This window comes from Colletes latitarsis, chromosome 11, assembly GCF_051014445.1.
Source record: "Colletes latitarsis isolate SP2378_abdomen chromosome 11, iyColLati1, whole genome shotgun sequence".
NCBI lineage: Eukaryota > Metazoa > Arthropoda > Insecta > Hymenoptera > Colletidae > Colletes > Colletes latitarsis.
In genome coordinates this window covers 18,495,583-18,516,222 of record NC_135144.1, presented here as the reverse complement: position 1 = coordinate 18,516,222, position 20,640 = coordinate 18,495,583, and the positions used below count along the sequence as shown (strand labels likewise).

Sequence of the window (20,640 nt, the reverse complement as noted above, 5' to 3'; positions counted from 1 at the left end):
AGAAAACACAGGGTCGTCGGGGTCGCTCCTCGCCGATAAGATTATTACCGACGTGGAGTATAAGTGCACTGGTTACGTAAAACGATAGACCAGCGAACGGGGTGAGATTTCATCCAGCCGGGACGATGTAAATCATCGTTCTCGTTAAAACGCGTATCGAGCGGCAATCGAGGCAGATAAAAGATTGCGGTGTCGCAATCCTCGCCGGCCGCGATACGAACGATAATTAATCGACAATTTTTTCCCCGCGATCGCTCCCCTTCTTTTTTCTTTTTCTCTTTTTTATTTAGAATACCAAATATAACGGAGTTCACGAGGTAAAACGATAAATGCCACAAGAAGCCTGCGAACGAGGCGTTATCAACGCGCGCGCCTTGAACTCGGTGACGAAGCGTTCTGTCGTAGCGTGTCGTAAAATATGGCGATATGTGCATATTTGCAACTGTTACGCGTCGTCTTCGACCGGCAGCGAAATATACCGATTCACGCGCACCTTAGAGATTTATATCTGTCAACGAGGACGTTGGCGAGAGACAAGGAGAATTGTAACGAAACAATTACGAATTCTACCGTCAAGTTACAGGAATCATTCATTATTTCAGTATTGCTTTTAAGATTTGATACCGTTGATCCCCAGGGCCCGGCATGGCGTTTCGTTTGATTTTAACTTTTATCCCGACCTGTTATTCTCGTCCATATTCGAATCATTTTTTTTTTCTTTTAATTGAAATCAAGACGAACTGGTCGGACGACGATGAGCAGTTAAAGAAATAATTAGCAGAATACGGTAGCGATGCGCAAACGCTGTCATTGTCCGTGGCCGCCACCTGCGTCATTCACGGGGTGCGTTCGGGCGCATCCCCGCTCCTGGTATCCGCGCGAACCCTAACCCCACCGCGTTTCCGTCGCTCGGTGGAACGAACGCACTCTCACGCGCCGTCGTTTTACCCCCACCACCGGTCGGCGCGATGGAAACGCGCACCCGTGACTGGCAGAGTTCTCGCCAGCCTCCGCGCAGTTCAGTCCGCGTCGCTCGTTCCTCCAGTTATGGTGGTCGATCGCGTATGAGTAGTTTCGAGTTCGTCTTCGGAGCGCAACGGTTCGTTCCTCGCGCCTTCTGACTCGTTTCAATCCCCGGTGCGGGAAGTTCTCGGTCCCTTCGATCAGAGACTTCGCGGGAAACGCGAGGAAGAAGCACGCCCGCCGTCGACGGCGAAGCCGGTTCGTACGCATCCTGTCGCACACGCGTTCGCGAAAGAGGAAGGAAGTCTACCCTCGTACGCGTCTACGTCGTCCCCACTCCTCCGGGTTTCCTCGGTTTTTTGCTCGGTAACGAAGGCTCTCTTCTCCACCTTCCGTTGCCTCCTACTCCCTTCGCGCTCGTTCTCGATCGTGTGCCACGCTTCCGGCTGACAGTGCGGTTTTCGGGCCTGCACGACTCGACGGTTATATCCTTCCTTCTCTCCTGTGCGATTCTCAGTGATCTGCGAATCTCCTGGCTCTCTTCCGTCTCTTTTTCGAGCCTCGCCGGGTAGCAGGACGGAAGACGGCGCCGAGTCATCGTGCACTTTGCTCGAGAGTGTGCGTCACGTCTCGTATCTGGAGTGGTGCACCGGTTCTTCCTCGCCGCCCTCTACGCTACCTCCTTGCCAAAGAATCGATCGTCCGAGGGGCCCTGCAGGACTTGGTCGCGAACCCACGGCGCCGGCAGATCGGACACTGCTCCAAGATCCTCGATCCCCTGCCTCCAGCTTGGTGAGTGAATATTTTTAACTCTTTGCTCGCCGAATTTACAGGGAATCGTTATACGAAACCAGAAACGAAGATATTCGTAGGTTCATCTCTATGTCGAAGTAATTAGATATTCGAAAATAGGCGACGGTTTCGAAAGTCCGGGATCTATCGATAGTTCCGTTGGGATTATGTAACCCGCATAATTTGAACATGGATGCCACGTGCCTAGTCGTCTGGTACTATTTTTACATTTTATTCCCGCTTATTTCGTTCATTTTTCCAACTACTCTGGAACGATCCACGTGTTCGATCGGTTTAGGTTATAGAGCCGACAGATCGTGCGACGTATCGTAGGCAATTTTTTCCTAGAATTTTATGAAAACATGCTTGCCCCCCCGATTGAACCGTACAGTCTAATCATACACGAGGAACGCTGGAAACGGGTAGGCGGGTGTCGGTGGACACGGACACGCCCATTGGTCGGGCTCATCGTCATCGGTGCGTTTCGCGAAGCCTAATTAAATTAAACGCTTTGTAGCGGTTTTCTAAGGTCGCTCGGTAGCGCGCCATATTTAGCCGTCTGAGAAGCACATTTTGACCACCGATATTTTTTCCTTTCCCTCTTTCTCTCTCGATTATTCGAGTATGATCCAACCCGTTATATTATTAGATCGGTGCTTACGAATCGACAAAGCGAGGTGGGACAGTATTATTCAAGGTTAAGAATTTTGAAAAATTTCGAAACGCGATTCAACCGTGTATATCTGAAACCCAAATATTCAATGTATAAATAGAAATCGTTCGCGATATTCGCATAAATTTGAAACCGTTACGACGCGTCGGATATCTCGTAAGCGTTCGAGCAGTGAAATTCGATCTTTGGAACAGCAAATTGGCGAAAAATTTGCTAGAAAGGGAGAGAGAGCACGGAGTGCTCGCTCGTGTTCCGCCGAATGAAACAGACGTTCGACGCCAGAGAGCGTTGCGTCTTGTATAGCAACGCGTATAATATGCAACGATGCATGCGAATGCGTGTGCGAATAGTCTGGCGCCAGCAGGTGCAGTTAAATATAGCTTATGCAATGGGCATCCTTCTTCTTTCTTTCTCTCCGACCACTCCCCTTCGTCCGAAAAACGGCACGTAAACAAATACGCAGGAAAAGGAAAGATATTTTTCCCCGCGAAAGAATTCGACGACGAACGTTTGCGACTATTTGTCATCCAGCTGAATACAGCGGGTCTCACGTGCGCAGCAAATTAATGCGATCGTCTTGTTTACACCCGTTTGCGCGGAGATATCGTGTCCCCGGCGTTTCATAATATAAGTCGACGCGCAAGTTTGTTTTCTGCGTTTCCGCGAGGTGGGAAAGAGACACACGAGTCGTGGAATCGAAGGTTCTCGAGATACACCGGGAATCCAACGGTCGCGTGCGCGCGCGTCAAACGGATCTCGAATGTAGGCTTACTTCTTGCGAGCTTCTTCGGTCTGCGGCTCGCCTCGCGACAACGGCTTTTCGCCATTTCTGTACTCGTCGTCGCGTTCCATTCTATCGCGAGCCGCCTCTTTTTCGTATCCTTTCCTTTTTGTACGCTTTCAAGGCATTGCCTATAGAAGAAAATTTCGTCCTATAAATTACCATACGGAAGCAATTTATGCGTGTCAAAACGATATTCTCTCCGCGTATCGCGTACGGCTGCCTTCCAAGTACGAACCCGTCGGGGAATTTATTGGAGGGAATTTACATTCCCAGGAGCACCAATTAAATTTTACGGCGGCCCGTGAAATTACTCTGTCGTGCCGTGGAATAGTGGTGTAGTATCGAGAATTTTTCTGCTTCTCGTTTTTTTGCACGGTGGGATACAACACACATGCGCCGGGACGTTGTTTCTGCCCGGCGAACGAGGCCGGAGATCCTGACCATCTTAAAGAAAAAAAAACAGATTAATGCTCATTATGGATATTAGCCTTCGGCCATTTGCATAAAGGCGGAGACGTTGATACAACTGGTCGTGCGATAACGAGCGACGGATGGCATGGCATGACTGGTTGCGAGAGAACCTTTCTTTTATCATTTTCTTTTTTGCTCGCGTTGCATCTTTCTCTTTTCTATTCGGCCGTTCGCTCGCTCACGCGCACGACCAATAAAGAAGAGGAAGAAGAATCGTCGAATCGTCGCGTTGTCGCGATTTCTTCCTGTTGCACGGACGGCTCGTACTCGGTTCAAGTTCACGGTTTCTTTTTCTCATTTTTGCATAACAAAGCCTCGCAGTTCGACCGGGTAAGCGCGTTACGGTCGAGTTCGATTTCAATGCCGTTTTTTGGCGTTACCTTGCCTCTTCCTGGATTCGAAACCCTCATCGAACAGAGTTTCGTTCCTTTTAGTTTGAAACGTTCAACCTCCAGTGGTCCTAACACCGTTGGTCAGACACCGAAATAGTCTCCAACGTCGGGTTGCTTCGGATCTTCTTGTTCGTGAGGGGCGGGGGTGAGAGAGAGAGAGAGAGAGGGAGGGCGATATCTCTCGTAGAAAAAAACTCCTACTTAAGTTGCAAGCCGTGAGCCGCTTCATAAAACCGGTTACCAGATACACGGAAATGTAAATTCACCGGTGAGCCTCCTCCGAATACCTCGAACTCCGGTTCTGTGTTGAGTACAGCCCCTGCGCGTGCACGCGTAGCCGCGAAAATAACGTTGTCTAGTAAAAACGAAGCTTTCCTTTTATAATATCTCTGTTCCGTTGAAAACGACACGAAACAGAGGACAGAAATAATTTAATACGCGAACCACGTGGAACGTAAACGTGCCGTAAAATTGCGTTGCAGTCTCGGCATTATCGCGCAGTGTTTCGTGACACCGTTAGCGCCGGCAAAATCGGATTTCACCGCCGGTGTATCGATAGTATTAAAAAGGTACCTGTGACAGTGAGTGTATCGGACGTTCGACCTCGACTTCTCCCGTGACGACACCTGTATGTAAACGCACATATTATTCGACCGTTTTAATATGTAAAAGCATCTGCGAGTTGTCGCGAGTGGAAGAGAGAGTGCAAGATGGTTGAACAAATAGCAAAGAGCGGAAGAAAAATGGATGCGTGCGCATAGGCGGCGCCAGCTGCTAACAAACCGTGCTCGACCCGAGTCAAAATGTAATTTAATTCGAAACGTTTGATTAGTTCGAGTGTATTTAAATTAATGTTAAAAAAAAAAATAATAACAAAATATGATCCCGTGTCTTTTTTTTTCTTTTTCTGATACGATTTTTCGTCGACTTTCGTACGGGTTTTCGATTCGCGATTGGAAAAGTGTGTGCGACGCCCATGCGTACGGCAAGAGGGTGGAGTGAGAGAGGTGAGAGGCAGACGAAGCACAGCGAGATGCCTTAGGATCGAGTCTCCCTGACGGCGTTTATTTATTGCCAGTATTAATACCGAGCCCCGCAGAGTCGGTTGGTGATTACATAAAACTTGCTTGCCCCTCCCACCATCGGGGGCAACCCCCTCGTCTTCACCCTGTTCGCCTTCTATCCGTTCGATGGTATCTGCCGCGGTAATGGGGCCTGGCAAACGAATCTATTCGAAAGAGAGGAAAAAAAAAAGGAACGAGGAACTCGTTCGACGCATCTCTTCGATCGTTTCCACGCGGAGAAAAAGCCGCAGCCATTATCGCATAGTTCGAATTTTATGACGAACGTCCTCCGCGTGTAGTCGGTTCCGATCCGACTTGAACCGTAATTGGGAGATCGTTGCACGTTACGAGTCGATCGCGAGCACTTAACAGCGAGTACTGTCGGACTGATTTTTACGATCGGTTTCGCGTTCTTTTTATTTTTCATAATTTCTATCCGTCTTCTCGTATCAGCCGCGTCCGTTCAACCCGACAAGCCAGAAATTATTTCCATCGCGGCAAACATTCCCGCTTGTTACGCGAAATATTTTTCGTCGAGAAAGTTTATTTCTTCCGCCTATACTTTTAGACAATGTCGTTTCTTCGAATACGATATGTGCAATAAACATTTTTTAATTATACTCTTGTATTTTTAAGTAGAACTCTGCTTTAAAATTTGATCGATGTCCTAACGTTAATATTTAACATTGCGAAACATTGAAACGAATTTGTGTTCTCGATGTAAACTTGTTCTAAATGGCTCGTAAATTATGGCGCTTAGCGGACGGGGGAATGACCTTAGCCCTTAGTAACCAAATGACTAATGTGGACTTCGGGAGAGAGAGAGTACGAATGGTGATGAGTAACAGTTTAGAAAAATGTTAGGGCGAAGTTATCAGGTGACTCACGACGAGAAGAAAGCTGCTTGTCCAACAATACCAAGCGATAGGAGAATCCAATATTAAAACAGCACGTAATTATATCGCGTTCAAGACGATAATTTAATAAAATTCAGATACTTATTTTATCTTAACTGGCCAATCTTTTCAAATTGCATTCCAAAGTCGATCTCGTGCAAGATAAGCCAGCAAATTACTCAGCCGTTGAATATGGCATGTCCAATAAATTGCCTAAGCGCGCTGCTATATCCTCATTGTCATCGTCGTCCTTTGCCCGCCTGTTCCATTCGCTCTCCTTTGCTGACAAACCAATCCTAATTCTTGGTGTCCACCTGAGAATCGGTACAGCGAATAAAATCTCTTCCACAGCGAGCAAACGTATAATTTATTTAAAAGTAGCCTGAAAGAACTGTACTTGTAATATTGTGTCTGTTGGACGAAAATTTCTGAAATTTTTTTAAGTAACGGATAATTCTTAGGCAAATTTATAATAGTAATAATAATTGAAGTAATAATAATAATAATAGTAATAATAGTGAGGTTTAAAGTTAGTTTAAAAAGAGTCTCTTTTGGGAGTGAAATTCTCCATTGGACACCAGGTATACTAGTCACAAGCACGCAGGGTACCGTACAAACGCTCCTTTGTGGCTACCAGTATTTTTTCACTTTCTTTACTACGGACACCTGCACCTTGCTTGGCCATTTATTTTTAAGCTCGATGCATCAAACGAGAAAGGCGAACGGTGACCCCAGGGGTGTACTGTTTCGAACTCGGTCAACTTGACATGTTCAGGGAACGTATGTTTCACACGTTGCTAGAGATTGGGGATCGCGAAACCGGTTTATCGGTAAAAGACGAACAATTTCTTTACGAATTTTTATCAGGTAACTGTAATCCGCCATTATTGTGCAGGTGATTTAGTACAACGGTAATGCGTGTAAAATAATTTTATGGTAAACAAATTGTACCTATAGAATTATACTTGCGCGATTACATCTCCGTTGAGAGTCGCGTAGAATAATTGTGCCTACAGGAATACGATTCTACATACGTTGTTCGCAGTTTAGTCACTCGATTACTTGGTTTGCGTTGCTACGCGTAATTATCAGAAGTTAAAGTTTAAGAATATTATCGGAGAAAAAACCGAGATCCTACGAAGAGATCAACTCTTACGCAAGAGAAACAAACAAGTTGATTTTAACTCGTTAAAAAAGCATCTACGTATTTTCATTTCTTGTTTCTGGACGCCATATTGCAGGAATTCGAACAGTTTTAGGTTACGAAAAGTGTGTGCGATCGGTAAAGTATTAAGAATATTTCCTACCAACCGATCGACGAACACTTATAATAGGGAGATTCAGTGTCCTTCTGTGTGGGGATTGACTTGTGTGTTGGTAAGGGAGCCTCGTCGACTACCAGACTCTGTTGTGTGTCGTGTTTGTGTGTACCTTAGTAGTCGTGTTACAAGAACTGGCCAAAGTAGATGTGTGCTGCGAGACACACGGTCGTTTACCAAATGTGACACCGTTTATAGTTGCTGCTTAGCGCCGATGTAACGAAGACGGTGTCAAACATTTCGATTCGGTGTGGAAGGATTACGCTCTATAATAGTATCTTAAGGAGGTACTCTAGCCTGAACATGGAAAAACGAAGAAAAATACGTTGCATCTTAGTAAGTTACATGAATTTTATCATACGAGAATACGTAATCAAAAACTACAGGCTTGCGTAATCGTAAAAAGAAAGAACCTTGAAAAATGAACAAATTGACGGCGTTTTGAAATGTCAGACTAGAGTACCCTGACTGTTGTTAATTTTTACTGTTCTCGTTTTCACTGTCGATAGCTTCGTGGGTGATAACGGATAGCGTTAGATTACCGACGAATCTGTATCGATTGCAAATTTTATGGAATTACCGGTATTTGAAACAGTCGGTAAAATTTATAATCCGCACCGAAGGTCGCTTTTTTATCGACGACCGTTGGACGTTTGGAGAGAGTACGAATACTCTGTTACGAGAAACGGAATCGTTTCTGAGAAAGAAAAAGGTCGAGGGGATAGAAAGAGAGAGAAAGAGAGTGAAATCTTAAAAAAGAATTAGCCACGAGGAGAGCGGGGCCGGGACGAGTGGACAACGAGAAAGATAAGGAAAGGGGCAAGGGACGAACGAGGCTGTGGAATAAAGCTATGACACACATCGGACGGAGTATCTGTTCACATCTTACCGGGCAGCATTAGATTGAAGTTGAACCTTCTAATACTGTCAGGTAAAGATGTCGTCAGGATTCCGAAATCAACGATTTTACCTGGGCTGGGAAAAATTACCGCGAGCAGACGCTCGGCTGCCTTCGCTGTGGGCCTCGGAATGCGAAGGCCCTCCCTAAAAAAAAAAACAGCGAACCATAAAGCGTAGTTGTTCGAGCAATTGCATTCTCGAAGCGACCGTGATCCGTTGGCCGTTAAAGGCATTTCGCGAGCACAAATGGAACGTTTGTCGTCATCTTCGCAAGATAATATTTTCGATGTGTGTTGTTGCGCGTACGAGAGCGAATTGATAAAGCTGGAGGACTGTTCAAATTTGTTCCGGGCCCAAGGATCCTATAATAATACGGCGCATTACGGTCATCATTCGCAATATTCCCTAGCTAGGGAACTTTTTACTATCGACGCTAGTTCGAAACTGGTGACCCGTTGTACCAACCAAGAAAAAATTAGAATCGCGCTTGACCAAGTTTGAACTTTTCTCGTATTTCAAAGATTGGATTTGGGTGTCGTATTTATCGTTGCTCATCGAAATAGGTTGATGAAGGAATTGTCTTGCACGCAGTTATGCATTCAACTTGTGAGAAAGTACTTCGCGATTAGGGTAAATGTACATTTGACTACTTTCGATTTCAACAACTACTGTACATGATTGTGCACATTACTGCGGATTCAATGATTATACACGCTGTACATAACCTCAAAATTCATTCAATTAGAAACTAATAAAATAGTACGAAAGTATATAAAATATATAATATACAGGGTGTTCGGCCAACCCTGCGAAAAATTTTAATGGGGGATTCTCGAGGCCAAAATAAGACGAAAATCAAGAATACCAATTTGTTGATGGAGGCTTCGTTATAAAGTTATTAACAATTAAATTCAAATTTCAAATCGTTCTGGAAAAATTATTTTTGATTGCAGGGGTCAATTATAAGCATTTTTGGTGAATAGACATATCCCCGAATTCCTACCCGCTTTCTAGAAAAAAATTCGAGGTGTGAAATTTTTCGACGGAATAAAAAAAAATTTCAAATCGTTTTGGAAAAATTATTTTCGGTTGCGGGGGTCAATTACAATCATTTTTGGTGAATAGACATACCTCCGAAATCTTGCGCATTTTCGAGAAAAAAATTCAGTACGGTCAGAACTTTAAACGTTAATAACTGTTTAACAAAGCCTTCATCAACAAATTAGTATCCTTGATTTTCGTTTTATTTTAACCTCTAGAATCTCCCATTAAAATTTTTCCCAGGGGTGGCCGAACACCCTGTATAGTAAACTGTTGGTAATAACGACAATGTAAAATTATGAATGCATATAACTAACAATATTTTAAAATTAGATTAAGCATTAAAGTGTAATGAAAAAAGTGTTTTTTTTTTTATTATTTTTTACTATTCTTCTTCAGTTTAGTTAATAATTATTTTTCTAATTTCAGTTTCCATTGTCTTTATTTCTCAATAGCACACGTAACTTTAGTTAGGTTAAGTTTGGCAGGTTATAGGATACGTTTATTCTATAATACGAATGGTGCGATTCTTGGATGCTTCGAGTCTCGAAACTTTCTTGCGGATTAGTGGAATTCTCGGTGGATTCGAACGGAGAGACTGGACGGTTAGTTTCTCTAAATATTATCTCCATGCTTTCTACGCTTCGTCCGGCGTGCTGGAATTTCGAGATCCAGCCGGTCGACGTGTATTTTCGTGGCTCGCGTGGATCCGTGGAGTGGGATGGGTGTCGGGTTCGAACAGGAACGATAAATAAGACGCGTGCGCATTTTTCGTGCTTGTGACGCTGAAACGGAAGAAATACGGTCCGTACGAAAATACGATTCGAAGGCAGGTGATTTTTCTCGAGAAAACGAAATGAAAAATCGCGCGTTATTTTCGAATCGAATTTTCGAAGGGACGAAAGGCGCGTAGGAACATGTTCTATATCCGACTTTCGATCTATTTTCTCGAGGACGATCGTTTCCTGACGAGTGGTGCCACCTGTTTCAGAAACTCGCGTGCGATTAAACGAATTATGCCAGATGGCAGACGCAGAATAATCATGTTTCCGAAGTTTTCGCTTATTGTACATAAGTACGCATTATTTCTACAGAAATATTTTTATTTGTTCTGGACGAGTGTCCAGAATTTCTGAAGAATTTTCATCGATTTCTCAGGTGTACGGGTACCAACGATGCTTTTCTCCCGAGAGAAAATAGACCAATAAGAATATCGCTCGAGAGTTACGTGAGGCGAATGGGTGGTTGGTATATTTTCTATTGGCGAAATTATGCGGTGCGTGCGGTATATACATAAATTGAGTGTACGCGTTTTGTGTGTCAGTCGCGTTTGTGTGCGTTTGTGCATCGATTCGGACCAACGCGTGTACGGAGAGCGTTCTTCGTAGCTCGGTGTCGCGTTGCGGCGGTAGGAGGTACAAAACGAAGCGTCTGAAGTCGCTGCTACGGTGTCCCGGAGCGAAAGAGTGTGTAGGCGCGTCAGGAATGTAATGCCTCGAAAACGGTGCCATGATCGTAAAGCATCGCGTGGGTCTTTTCGTGGATGGGTCGACCGTGAGGGGTCGCGAAGGAAATAAATTCATTTGCTCGGGAACGTCTTTCACTCCCGCCAATCGCGAGTAAGATGTCATTTACAAGTTGAAAGAACAAGGTCGCGTCTCTTACAGATAAGTTAAGTAAACGTAACGATTTGAGATTCAGGGAAAGTTTATTCTCTTCGATCGGTACTATAGGTTGTATACGTTGGTAAGTAGATGACGAAACTACTCGATTCGTCCCGGCAGTCATTACTCGCAGTTGGAACTTGGCGATAACGTTGTGTTAGTTAACGGTTAAATATTTAAACAAGATATCGAAAGGTACACAGCCGTTCCGCTGTAAGTAATAAATCATTAGACCGTCTTCTTAGACAGAAAGTCCATTTGTTCGGCTACAAAATACTAAAATTTTTTTATCTAAATTAAAGTTGAGTCACATATTTTCGCTTACTTGATAAAGTTGCCTAATGTAGACAACATACTATTACCTGTCTGTCGAGTCGTGGCAAAAATAAATAAAAATAAAACAAATTCTTTGTGAATATTTTTTTAAATATCAAATATCTATCTGGGTTTTTATTTCAAATAATTACGGTTAATATTTTTATTTTGTTGTCGCTAATAACCGTGTGATTTCGCGAAGTTAATCTCTTAAATAAAAAAAAAAGCTGATTTGTTAATTTGTGTACAAGGAGCAGGTCGACAATCATATCTACGACGGTACTCGAGGGTCAACGACCCCAGCTGTTACTGTATGGGTTCATAATTATGACAGTAAGGAGACATGTAGGTGTATCGATGTGGTATGAGGCAAGTCTAAAGAATTATTGTAGTCTCTCGATCGTAACCTTGTAAATTTTGTAACAGGCAGATCAGATAATAGTCTCTAGATAATTATATGGAATCAAGAGAGTGGAAATATTTGAAAAAAAAATTTTGAATCAGTTATTTGTTCGAAAATGATCATGAATGGTTAAAGCGTTTAGAAAGATAATACCTAAATCGCGAACAAAACAAATTAAAATAGAGCTTCGCATTCATGAATTAAGAATGCATAAAAGTTAGGTTATGAAAATCTGCTGCTAACTTCAGTATACAGGGTGTTCGGCCACCCCTGGGAAAAATCTTAATAGGGGATTCTAGAGGCCAAAATAAGACGAAAATCAAGAATACCAATTTGTTGATGGAGGCTTTGTTACAAAGTTATTAACGTTTAAAGTTCCGCCCGTATTGAATTTTTTTCTCGAAAGTGGGTAGGATTTCGGGGGTATGTCTATTCACCAAAAATGATTGTAATTGACCCCCGCAACCGAAAATAATTTTTCCAAAATGATTTGAAATTTTTTTTTTCCGTCGAAAAATTTCATACCTCGAATTTTTTTCTAGAAAATGGGTAGAATTTCGAAGGTATGTGTATCCACCAAAAATGATTGTAATTGACCCCCGCAACCGAAAATAATTTTTCCAGAACGATTTGAAATTTTTGAATTTAATTGTTAATAACTTTATAACGAAACCTCCATCAACAAATTGTTATTCTTGATTTTCGTCTTATTTTGACGTCTAGAATCTCCCATTAAAATTTTTCCCAGAGGTAACCGAACACCCCGTATAAACAGTTCGATAAAGCTGTGCAGGTCACATACACGGATATATCGGTTGTAATAAATATGAAAAAGTTTATTTTAAAACCATTAAAAAACGAGTTGTTTTACTAGTCCGGGAACTTTATTGTCTCACCTTGCACGACGAGATTTTGTAATGTTCCATACTAACTGCTTTTACCCTATACGTTTCTCGGATCTCGAAACAGAATCGATCGTAGCGCCATAGGTAGAAGATCATCAAATTTACGTGATAATGAATCTTTGTTAACGTCTGTTCAAGAGGGGGGGAGCTGGGCAGAAGATGACCGTTAGCAGGATGCAACGAAAGTTCACAAGAGATACACGTTACCGGTTTTGCAACAGTACTTACGACCCTTATAAATATCCATTACTTAGATAAGGATAAAGATGATAATGCGAAAGTAACGTGTCAGAGAAGGATTGCAAACGAGCAAACCGTTAAAGGGGAATTCTTTTGTAACAGCCCTGAAAGTAGCTTCTTTTTAGTAACTGTTGGTTATTTGGGTTTCAGGAAACTCTTTGTGTCTCTTTTTTCGGCGAGTGCGAACGAAACGGAGACGTATCGATGTCCCACAGTGGACTTAAAAAACATAAACACACTTGACCGTCGAGACAAGCCGGACAGCCAGTTCCAAGAACTGGCAGGACCGGCAACCGAACTGTTTCCATAGTCATCGGTGCCAGACGAAAATTTACCATTATATTATAATGGTTATTCGTAACTGAAAACGTTTTTACTGTAGAAAATAATTCTCATAACGCAACTTTTCTTTATTCTGATCGGAATAGTTAGGGGGCCCGGTTCGAATAAAATTCTAAAAATCAAACCATGATCCCCGATGTTCGGGTCTCTTACGCAGCGAATATTTGTTATTTCTTCGCTCCGTACCGATCGTTTGGCGATAAAAGTAAGAAATCCGGTTCTCGGTGGCTGAACGAGATCGTAATATCGCGCGTGACTGGCAAGGAGAACCCGTACGTCCATTTTACATAGAGTCGACGATAAAAAATAGTGGAGTTTGTCCTTGTCGAGCAAGTAGATATAGGAAAAGCATAAGTAATTGAAATAATCGCGGAACGAATGCGCATCTTAAATAGCTGTGGCAATACGGGCACGCAAAGAGGGCGCTATAGTCGGAGACGTCCTGTCGCATAGGGCTTTTTACGCTATTCGATTACTTTCAGAGAATTTATAGTTCAACGGTAAGACATCTCGACAACGTTACGAAAATAAATGCTGTAACAAATATTGGATTAAGTAGCTGTCGATTGTCTAAGAAATAAAATCTTCATCGCGTTGAAGTTTTATGAATTTCTGATCTGTTGTGGAAATACGACACTCGGTTAGAGAAGTGTCTGTTTCTAGTATCGAATGGTCCCGTTGTTCTCTCATAACTACTGTCAAGGTGTTGTAGCGTTCATCTCGTGCAAAGTTATAATGAAGTTATTACTGATTAAGTCACCACGGAAATATCGCGTCGAGACAAAGCGTTCTGTTCGCGACAACTCTTCCAATCCACTTCGTACGACCGTCCTTCGTTCCTCGAGCTTCGCGTTGTCATGCAGAAATATAACCCGACCGTTTCCTTGACCAGTAAACGGTCTCTTTGGCTCCAATTCACCGTTCAAATTGATCAATTGGCAGTAATAACGATACGCCGCGACCGTTTCACCTGATTTTTGAGTTGGTTAAAGCAGAAACCACCTTTCGTATTTTATCAAAACGAAGAATAACAATTCCTAACCTATAACGAATAAAAGTATACTTACATCGTACTCGAGAAAATTTATCAAAGTAGTTCTTTTCATGGAGAAATTTGTCCAACTCTGGTGACGCCGATGTCTTCGTAAAACGGGCGGGGACGTTTACCTGTCCGTTGACGACGATGAATTTTTTACAAACGTTCGTTCGATCGTTGGCCGTAAATTCGATCCTATTATCGATTCGTCGCCAACCGAGACCCCGCGTGGACGACGATTTGACCGCACCGATGTAATCTTATCAATCTCGAGTACCAATTGCTCGACAAAAATGTCAGGCATAATAAAAATCTTCGAAAATTTACACAAGTTATAGGAATTGGCAGAAATTAACAGGAACGGATTAAAATTGACAAGAATCGACAGAAATAGACAGGAATAGGCGGGAGCGGACGGGAACTGGTGGAAACGGACGAGAACGGGCGGGAACGGACGGAAACAGGCGGGAGCGGACGGGAACGGGTGGAAACGGGCGGGAATGAACAAGAACGAGCGGGAACAGACGGGAACGGGTGGAAACGGACGAGAATGAGCAGGAACAGACGAGAACGGGCGGGAACGGGCAAGAACGAGCGGGAACAGACAGGAATGGACAGAAACAGGCAGAATTTAAGAATAATAAAAATTACAAAAACTGACAGAAATGGACAGGAATGGACAGGAGTCGACAAGAATGTAAGAATAACAAATGTCTTGGAAAATTTACAAAAATTACGAGAATCGACAAGAATTAACAGGAACGAACAAAAATCGACAGGAATTTAAAAATACCAAGTCTTCGAAAATATTTCTTTTTGCCTGGAACCGTCTAACGCATTTTTTTGCTGGTATCTTTTTCTTGCAATCGGGCACAATCCGAGCCATTGACGGATATTGGCTGGTTCCTGGAATGATCGACGCGGGACAACCGACCCGTTGTTTCGAGAGGCATTGATGCGGGACTTTCTCGACCGCGTCGTCGACAACGATCTCGCCGGATATCTTTCTAAAACGGCTCTGGCCCTCGGCCAAAGCGCTTCGAGCTCGTCCACGGAGACCCTCGGGGCCGCGTGGGGGGGATGATCGAGACTCAAAAAGCCAGGACAGCCCCCCCTTTCTCTCTCTATTTTCGACCGATTTTCTATGGCACGAACCGAGGTCGTTAACGACGCGTGCGAAACGCGAGAAACCTATGAAAATTTATTTCAATTTGCCTGTAACGTATACACTGTTTAACTCGTATACCAGTAATATGTACGATTTTCCTAATTTTTATGCAATGATGCGTCTAAAAGATTAAAAAGAATTCGTTACCTCGACCGATCTCCTTCCCGCGCATTCCGTCGACGAAGATCCGCCACTTAACCTCAAAATCGCCGATCGATTCCATAACGTAGAAATCAATTTTCCTCGTACGTAGGAAGCTAGACGGTATAGAAATAAATTCAGTCGCGAGAAACGCATCGTCGACTGAAACGTTTGGCGCGAACGGTTGTTTTTGCAACTCGACGAATTAGAAGTAGCGAATATTCGAGCCAAAGTGTTCGGAGAGCGACTTTTATGCGCGTCCAAGGCTCGTCTTGCTGCAAATGCTTCCCACATCGTCGCGCCATCATCTGGTTAACCCAACGCATTAATAATTGCCCGATTGTGTAATAATCAAAGGCGAGAGGGACGGTATCATCCTCGGCCGGAGGATGACATAATGATCGTTCGAAGAATAAACCTTGATCCGTGAGTTTATGGCGTCTTCTTCGCTACGTATCTGTTTTTTTTTCTTTCCATTGTTCCCGTCGACGGTTGGACGTAACCTGATACGGCAGAAAAAGTTTACTGGAATTCTATTTCGACTGCGAGGAGACACGCGGACAAAAAAACGGCCGTTGTAATATTTTCGTTGCGTGTTTGCGATTTTAGAAGAGAAAAAGAAGCCCGCGCGGTGCAACGGCAAGACAAATAAATTAGGCCGAACGTAGCACGGTGCGCGATAAACCAGACTAAAAAATGTGGAAAACAATAATATTTTTCCGCGAGAGAGGCTTCTGGTGGACGATACAAGTTCCAGAATGCTTTAGTGTAAAAATAGAGTATCGAGAGCGGAGAAGTATTTAAGAGAAAAATCATTTTTATCCCGGATTCTTTTATTTTTATTTCACGTAATCGTTTTACAAATATTTCGATTTTATTCCAATTTTATTTTCGTTCGCTAAGGTACTAGCTTTTCTTTTACGATTTTTTTTTAGATTTTCTCTAGTTGTTGGCATCTCGTTATGTCCTTGCTATACTGTAACTTGTCTTTCAATATCACGATATATGTAAATAAACAACATTTCATCGTGTCGTACATACGTAGTGTCTCACTTATCATAATATTCTTGTCCTGGCGCGTGACGAGACAATAACGAGAGTTCTAATGCATTGCACGGAAGAACGGATCTCAGAACAGCAAACTGCTGCAGATCATGTATCGCCATTCAAGGACATCGTTTCGAATGCTTAAGGGGGATACTCGAGAGTTATGAATAAATATTCATATTTAAATTACTTATTGTTAATATATTCTAATTGGACGAGGTTAAACGCGTTACATCTACTTTCGATTCTATCAGCGACTCCATTTTATTATACAGACTATATGCTCTTGGCGTCACCGAATGATTATTGTTAAAAAAACAGATTTAGTTCAATTATTCGTACTCTAGATAATATTAAAATTCGTTCTGGACCCTCGCAAAGATCGTACCTCCGATTCAAATTTTTCAACTTATTTACAAACGATATTTTCGATACCTTGAAACGTTGTAATTTTAAATTAAACGCCAAGCACTCGTAAGTGCCTGGATAGAAATCAAACTACGCTATATTCGTGATGGAACTTGGAAGGTTCGAATCGGTAGATGAGAATAGCAACGAATGTTGAGAATACGCGCGGAGGTTGCTTCATCGCGCGAGCGTATATTTATCATCGTCGTAGAGCAGCCGGTACTCGTGACAGAGGCACCTGTTTCGACAGTTTTCGGCGCCGCGACGTCGAGTCACAGCTCTCGCCTTGTGCCTCGCCACTCGTCGTTTATCGCCGCGATTCATCGGCACGCCGAGTCGCAGGTCCAATCGGCGCCCGATAAGATAAGGGAACGCGCGAAGCGGACTGGTCCCGGACCGTGTTCGTACACGCGCGGACAGTAAGCAATCTCCTTTTTATCTGCTGGACTACCGTGAACCTCTATAGTGTAAAGCTCGCTTATCGTCCCCACGGCTGAGTACACAGAGACGGGAAATTTTCTGGCAAACAGGGAAGTGATTTCGTCGTCCATGCGTGTTCCATTTCATTTTCGAACTTTTCTTCATCGCGGACGCCATTCCGTAGTCGAACGCGACTCCCCGCCATGTAAACAAAAGTGATACCTCGCGGAGAAACAGAAAACGAAGGTCCCACCAATTCAAAAACATACGTCCGGGTTTCGCTGCAGAGTTTTGATCTCAAGCATTAAGGGTTTTTACGCGCCGGACGCCGACCTTGCGGCGGTTACGAGTGACGGGGCAAATTCCAGTATATGGAGGCTTCTCCATTCGTCCGTGTGTGAAAGAACCGTTGACTCTGAGTGGCGCTCTTCAGTGAACCCTAAGCATTTCAAAGTTTTATGCACTTTATACCGTCCGAGGATGTTCCAGTTTTTCAAACGTCTACCCAGATAAGGCTGGACTTAGTGAAAAAATAGAATAATATATTTATTAAATCTTTTCGAAAAACCCGATCCAAATTTTTGGGAAAAATCACTTTTCTAAAACCTGTTTTCCAGTAAATTTGCATTTGAATTCAGTTAGGTTGCTCAAAGTTTTTCTGTGAGCAGTTAAGAGTGGTACCCTTATTTGTCCGGAATTTCATTATCGCGGCGATGCAGGAACTGGAACACGCGTTGAGGAATTCGCGTCTCTTATCAGCGTTGTCGCGCGCGCCTCCATCGTTCGACGAAATCTTTCCCGAAATATTTCGTACCTTGTCGAGGAACAATAACCCCAAATCGTGGATATACGACTGATAACTGTAAGAGGAACCCGTAGAACAAGCTTGTAAAAATGAATTCGTCCCGAGAGGCGAGTTACAACTTTGCACACGTACAATTTTCTCTGCACCAATCTATAGAAATTTATTCGCGACGTGTATTCGATGGAACAGTCCAATTCTTATCTTTTATTCGTTATTCGAAACTTGTATTTAGATAAGAATTTTTCCGTTACTGGATGGGAACGCGACTTAGCTGGGAACCGTGCGGCCCTGAATTTCGTTCTTTAAGCGGACGTCCCTGAACAACGACGAAGCAGAGGCGCATCATGCCACGACGTAGACATTAAGTTACACGCCACGAATGTTAATCCCCCCCTCGTCGTGTCTCCTCTATGCCCCTTTCCTCTCGTAGATCCACGCTACGATCTCTTCGTGTCGAATATTCCAACGTATACCGGGTGACGAATTCCATGCAGATGTTCGAGAACGGAGAACGAAAGCGCAGGAAAGCTTCTAGATTAAAATTGGAAGTCGAACTCTTCGAAAATGAAGTAACAGAGTTCAGACACGTACGAAAAAAAAAATGGCGGTATCTAAGCTCGAAGTATGGGTTCCGTATTAGTTTACGAAACTCGTACGCAATAAAAACGAACCTTTCTCAAAGTTAGCAATTTAATTTTATACCGAGAATAAATGTGGTGGAGATTTATGGTTACACACAGTACACACGTGTTTAGTAAATAATGATTTAATTAAGAATAAAAATAAGAAATAGAATGTAACTATATAACGAGTGCTTTCTGTCCGGTGTCTGGAACGAAACTGAAACTCGAAAGAAAGAGGATAGGACCCGTTGCGGCTCTCAACTCTTTCTTTCGATTACGTCATCGGTGGGGTTTCAAACATCGGAGACGCCTCGCGACAGCGCGACTGTGTATCGTTGTCTTTCAACAAAACGTTGTTGAACTAATAAAGAAGAACTGCTACGACGATTTATATCTTCGTAAAGGTTTTCTATGGGTTCGTTGGGATCGTTAAGGCATATTTTCTGTCGCTGCAAAGTAATGAAACTATTACAGTCGTTTCGGTTAGGTTAGGTTAGGTTGACACGCTCGAATTCCAAGAACGCGATTACACGGTTGCCAAACCGACAGTTTGGCGTCGAATCGGTGACGTATTCGTTAGTTGGCCGAAAGAACGCCGCGTAATAAATCCGGCTAGGTATACTCATTAATTTCGTGGCTTAATTCGGTCGGAGGATCCAACGGTGGCGTTTCTCATCGAATCCCCGAACTCGTCCCGGCGTAAAGTCCAGAAAATAACGAGGCAGCTGCGCGTATCCTGCCGAGCCTCGTCCTGCGGGCTTATATCACGCGTTTCGACCTCTCTCCCTTTCCCCTTATAACCGTCTTTTCTTTTTCTTGCCCTTCTTGTTCCCTCCCTTCTCTTGCCAGTTCCACGTTCTCTTTGTCTTTTTTCTTCTCGCAGACGTTTCGCGCAGCCTGCACCACGGTCGTCTCTTGATCCTTGCGCTTCTTCACCCTTCTTAGTTTCTTTGGTTCGTTTCTTGGTCCGCTCTCCGACTTTTCTTTTTCCCGTCCCGTTTCCTGTTCCTTTGATCCCCTGCATCACGTTTCATCCCCTGTCTTGGACTCTCCGTGCGCCCTAAAGTTCCACGTTCGATTTTGGACACGAGTATCCGGTCAGCCAACAGCAGACGAGTTACTGTCGAGCATTTTTTCTTTTCCTTTCCCCTATCGGTTTCCCGGTCTGCTTGATCCGTTCGGTGTTCAAGTTTTGAGGTTATCTTCTTTAGAGTGTCGGAAAAAGACAATCTATTTATACAGGGTGCTCGGCCAACCCTGGGAAAAATTTTAATAGGGGATTCTAGAGGCCAAAATAAGACGAAAATCAAGAATACCAATTTGTTGATGGAGGCTTCGTTAAAAAGTTATTAACGTTTAAAGTTCCGTCCCTACTGAATTTTTTTCTCGAAAATACGTAGGATTTCGAGGTTATGTGTAATGACCAAAAATGATTATAATAGACCCCCGCAACCGAAAATAATTTTTCCAAAACGATTTGAAATTTTTTTTTTCCGTCGAAAAATTTCACACCTTCTCGAATTTTTTTCTCGAATTTGGGTAGGATTTCGAGGGTATGTGTAATGACCAAAAATGATTGCAATTGACCCCTGCAACCGAAAATAATTTTTCCAGAACGATTTGAAATTTTTGAATTTAATTGTTAATGACTTTTTAACGAAGCCTCAGTCAAGAAATTGATATTCTTGAGTTTCGTCTTATTTCGTCTTATTATTTCGAATCTCCCATGAAAATACTGTATATGTATACTGTATACGTATTTTTTGTTCATAATGAAATATTAGCATGCAAAAGTTTCCATCGTTCGTACACATACGAAATAAATTTT

The 20,640-nt window shown here is 43.1% G+C and overlaps 2 protein-coding genes across 3 annotated transcripts in view; one reads left to right on the top strand and one right to left on the bottom strand.

Moving 5' to 3' along the window:
- LOC143348377 (uncharacterized) overlaps positions 1-20,640 on the bottom strand; it is a 130,855-nt gene that overhangs the window by 37,614 nt on the left and 72,601 nt on the right. The gene's annotated exons all lie outside the window — the stretch shown is intronic.
- Positions 1,039-20,640, top strand: part of LOC143347663 (uncharacterized) — a 59,705-nt gene continuing 40,103 nt past the window's right edge. For both annotated transcript variants that reach the window (XM_076777058.1, XM_076777057.1), the window contains exon 1: positions 1,039-1,755. The gene's annotated coding sequence lies outside the window, so the exon portion shown is untranslated. The remainder of the gene's footprint in view (positions 1,756-20,640) is intronic.